Below are 5,217 nucleotides of genomic sequence, written 5' to 3'. Positions count from 1 at the left end.
GGGGGGAGGGGGAGGGATTCTTTTTTTTAATAAAGGACCCCCTTTATTCATTGAAAATAATGGTTACATCGTCTATAAGGAAATTTACAATATCATTCATAGGTTCCTCGAATCAATCCCTTGTCTAAAAAAATTAGCTAATCTAGCAGTTTCATGAGCTACTTTATTTGCTTCCCTATTACAATATTCAAATATAATTAACGGAAGATCGCACGCCGTAAAATAACAATCATCGAACACTGCCGCCGCCACTCCCGCTGAATGTCCTCCATTCTTCATTGTGTCAGTTACTTCCATATTGTCGGAGTTAACAACAAGACGTCTTCTGTGCAACTAGTATGCCAAATCGTAGAGCCATAGCTTCTGATGTTAATACATCTGCACATCAATTCATTCTCCAATTCCATCCGACAATGAATCTTTCTTTGTCATCTCTAAGTACAGCTCCCGTTGTGCCTCTAAGCATGTCTTGATCGAAAGAAGCATCAACATTTAATTTCACAAAACCCAGAGGAGGTATCGTCCATCCCTTTATTCTATTTGTTGTCCTTGAGGATTGGGCATTAACATAGTTTGCCGTTATAGCGCGGGCTCCCCTCGAAATTTGGTATGCATCTTGGGACTTCCTCTGATGGACTAGCAAACGTATTTTCCACCATAAATACCAAGCTATTATAGCAATCAATTCGCGTACATTCTGGATGCCCACTATAAATAGCTCATGTTTTAGCATACGAAGTAGGAACTTAAGAACGGCATCTCCCGCACGATCAATAGCTCACGCTTTTCTAATGGCTTCGTGCAATCCCAGCTTCTCCCAAACCTCTTTCGTCTTTTGGCACATAAATAACATGTAGGAGTTTAGGGAAGGGGGGACATATTAGTGGAGGTTAGGGAAGGAAACTTCCTTTCGTAAGTGATTTATGTAGGAGTTTGTAGGTGTAGCATTTTTGTGCAGCACTAGTACTGCGGAATTTTACAATTACCACTCGGATGGGGCAAAAGTGGCAATTCCACTGGACAAGGGGCAGAAGAGCAAGATGTTCGTGATGGGTAGGGCTCTTTCGTACCCCATGAGGTATGGGCAGTTGGCAACGGTCTGTACTGCCTATCGGTCTAGCCGTCTAGGCGCCGCGCGATCGAAGCGAAAACAGAATAAAGCGAGACCACACGCCGTTTTGATGGTCTGAGTCCGAGGGAAGCGCATCGAATCCTTTCGTCTTCGTGTGTGCACCTTTTTCCTCCAACGACATAGGTGGCCACCCGCCCGTTCTTTTGAGGCATGCAATGCAATACATGCTGAGATGCGACACTGCTTCTTGCCGCATCGGCCAAACAAACAGCTTCCTTCTTTTCACGCGTCCTGATCTACCAACCAGCTTAGCGTTGGTGGAAACCCGGGTCAGCACTGACCGAACCGATCGACCTACTCCATTCCACTCTTTCCCAGTCCCTGATCGCGCCGTCCCCAGTCGTTTTTGTGCTCCTGTTTCCTCCACTAAACCTGTGTCAGATCAGTGTGGTCTACGTACGTCGCTCTCAGCGCTCGCTCGCGGCACTTTGAACCCGTACCATTGGCACGACGAGACCATGTGGACTCCTTTGCATACGCCGCCGAATTAACTAGTCTAGGTTTTGTCTCCATCGCAGTAGTACGATACAAAGGCGACGGACCGATCTTTGCAGTGCGTGCACTAGGCCTCTAACCTAGTCGGAATCCACAATGGCGCTTGCACCGTGAATCTTTTATTAAGCGCTTTTGCGCCGGCCAGGATTTGATCCGGAAAATCGATCGGAGCCTTCGCCGCAGCTGCGCAGGAAGCTGTACAAAGAGAAAGGTGTCCCTCGGCTTCAAAGTTTAACTGGGCTGAGCTGTTACTGCTATAATACAAATCTGGAATGGGACAGAGCGATGATACAAATGCCGCTTCTGTCACAGTCACACCACACCGTGATGCGAACAAGAGAAGCGGTGGATGATACCTGGACGAGACCCAATTGGGCGGAGTGGCTCACAGCGGAAAGCTCCATTTGGAGAGAGGGACGGAAAGTTGAGGTAGAGAGGTGACCAAGACGACCAAACCATCCGACCAAGGGAACTCTGAAGATTGATGGAGACTTACGAGTGGCTCTGCGGCTCTGCTGTCTTGAAACGAAGACTGCTACGAGTCTTGCCTCCCTCTGGACGGGATTAGCAGAGCGGGGAGAGTTCGACCTGGTGAAGTGCCGCCTGGTGCAACTCCACAAATTCAAAAAGTCTCGCCATACCGAATCGCCATCATTTACTGCAACTGGCTAGACCGAAAGGGATGGTTTTATTACAGGAAGTAGTTTAGAACTGTCATTGAAAACATCCTTCGGATACTTCAGGCTGCAATGCGATGCGGCGTCGTGTCGTGTGAATAGGGCGTGGGTGAGCATCCGCACATTAGGCAAAACCTCCAGTGTTGGAAGGGGAAGTTGTCAGGTTTCCAACTTTCCACCCCATTTTCCTAACAGGAGGCAGCAAGGATCGTTTCATCTGCTACATGTTTGCTACCCCGACTATGTACGCCTGGTTGAACCGCTGGAGTTCCTCGTACTTCACGTCGCGGTCGGCGGTGTACTCCCTGGCGTTTCCGCTTGATTTGGTGTCCGGCATCTCCCTGACCCAGACGTGGATGGACTTAAATCCAGCTTCCTCCAGGCAGTCCTTGATTTCTGGTATCGACCACCTGCAAAAGAGCGGCATGAATTGCGATTTCGAAGACGCTCTCCGTCCATCTGTATGAACAACGTTGTCTTGCCATTCACATGCATATTTTTCCAGAAACCAATATAGTATCACAAGGAAGCTTCGGTAGCGCTGCACAAGTGCACCACTGACCATAACTGAAAAACGCCCGTAGGTTCGTATGCTTATTTATGAAAAAACAAAGATAAGGCATAGAGAAAATGCCTCATATGTTCCTCCTAACACATAAACAATGTAATGGCATTGCATTTGGTTTCCCTGGACTGCCATTTTCCGCCTTGAAGCAGGTTTTCGTTTTCTGAGTAAGGGCATGATAACAATCGCAGATGCCACCACCATCAAAATACGACAACTCAGTGTTGGAACCTACCAGGCTACCACAAGAGGCCCAAGGCCTATTGACGCCATGGAAGGATCTGGAGGCACCGCAGCAGATCAAGTTTAAAGATAAGCATCTATCTCGAGTTTCATGATATGGTTTGGTTACTTTAGATTCAGTTTGTTATTTCCCATCAGATAAGATGTGCTCTCTTGCAGTTTATGTTCTCCCGAGCCTATATAATGACGCCAGGCATATGGGGGTTTATTCAACAGAAAACATCTCTCTCTACCCTACTACCCCCTATCTGTAACGCGTGTAGGTTTCATCTCCCTCAGTGGCGTTGGTCACCCTCCCATCAACCATCTCTAGTCAATACTGCCGTAGATCCAATCCACCCTGAGAAGGCCCAAAAGACCATGACAGTTTGCCTAATTTTTTATACTAATTATTTGTATTGAATTGGAAGACTAGCAACCTTGCAGGTTTTCCAGAACTGTTCGATCGGTGAATGGGAAAACAAGCGATAAGTCTGAACCTAATGCCTTGCCAAGTAATGTACAAAACTTACAGGCGCCAATGGTACGTGAAAGCATGCCGTATCATTTGCTTCTTTCCAACTTGAAAGTGGAGGCTGATCCTTGTTTCACGAGTTATGATATCAAACTCTTCTTGCTCCCAGAAATACTGTAGGCATAGTTGTATATAAGAAGAAGAATTCTAGATTTAATATTATGCCACAAGATTATGAGCTCTCGCTAATAAAGCTGCTGCACATTCCAGTTCGTATCAACTTGCAGACTATACAAGGGTAGAAATTATATAAACGATGAGTGTAAAGGAAGCTCTGTCAATACAATATATTGGAGATATTACAATCTTTGTGTACTGAAACATCATATCCAAGTGTGTTGTTTATGAAAGAAACTTAGTGTAACACATATATTTGCCATGCAACCCATAACAAATAGTATAACTTACTGAATTGCTAGTTCAAGCTGTCTTAACTTTAGCTAACTACATGATGATGCACCAGTAAGTCAAATAAAATCTGTAGCTAAATTACTCAGGAAGCAAGATACAAAAATTCAACATCTTTCATGTCACATACAACAACCGCCACATATTTCTAATTTTACATATTGCATCATTTACCAATAAAAATGATTTGTTAGCATGCTGTAAATTCTTCTTACAAATACTGCATCATTTACCAATAAAAAATGCAACCTCACCCTAAAACATAATAATAATCTTATGATCCTCGCCAATGACCAGGGTAACCGCCAAAAACATGTTCTAGAGCACATGCGCCCATGCCCTTCTTATCTAGCCATCCATTCCATGCATCATGATTCATGCAAGTACATTTCTCTTTTTTGTTTAATATTATGCTAAAAACTTAGATACTCCCTCTATCCATCTATATAGGGCCTAATACGTTTTTTGAGGCTAAATTTGATGACATGTTAAAGTAACAATATATGACATGCAAATTACACAAAACATACTGTCAAATTTATACATAAAAGGAGCTTCCAATAATATAGTTTTCACATTATACATCTCATATACTATTAATCTTATAAATACTCAAAGGCAATCTCGAAAAAGTGGATGAAGGAAGTAACTAGGTTCCCTCTTTGGTAAACTTTGTCGCGTAGGCACTTCTCCACGGGCTCCATGCTCTTTGCGCGACCCCAAGATGGACAAGAGCACCGTGCTCGTCGGCGGGTCGACTCGTATCCCCAAGGTGCGGCAGCTGTTTCAGAACTTCTTCAACGCCAAGGAGCTATGCAAGAACATCAACCCCCACGAGGCCGTGGCCTACGGCGCCGCCGTCCAGGCCGCCATCCTCAGCGGCGAGGGCAACGAGAAGGTGTAGGATCTGCTCCTGCTCGACGTCACGCCCCTGTCCCTCGGCCTGGAGACTGTCGGCGGCGTGATGACGACAAGGATGATTTGATGGCCTGGGTGCATTGTTTGACAAGCTAATTATGTTGTGGTTTTGATGTTCTCCCTCTTTCTCCCTCTTTCCTCCTCCTCTTCTCTGTTTCTTCGCACCTTTGGTGTGTTTCTCCTGGTTCATGTAACGGACTTTTTGCCCCCCAGGCTATGGCCTGTTTGAACTATATAAGGTAGAGCGATCTCTACCTTTGTTTTC

At 45.2% G+C, this 5,217-nt stretch overlaps 1 pseudogene; it reads left to right on the top strand.

The window, feature by feature from the left end:
- Nucleotides 1–4,758: 4,758 nt before the first annotated feature.
- The window catches only part of LOC123076382 (heat shock 70 kDa protein 2-like), a 940-nt pseudogene continuing 481 nt past the window's right edge, over nucleotides 4,759–5,217 (top strand).

This window comes from Triticum aestivum, chromosome 3D, assembly GCF_018294505.1.
Source record: "Triticum aestivum cultivar Chinese Spring chromosome 3D, IWGSC CS RefSeq v2.1, whole genome shotgun sequence".
NCBI lineage: Eukaryota > Viridiplantae > Streptophyta > Magnoliopsida > Poales > Poaceae > Triticum > Triticum aestivum.
The sequence above is the reverse complement of the archived record's forward strand: the minus strand, read 5'-3'. Positions and strand labels throughout refer to the sequence as shown.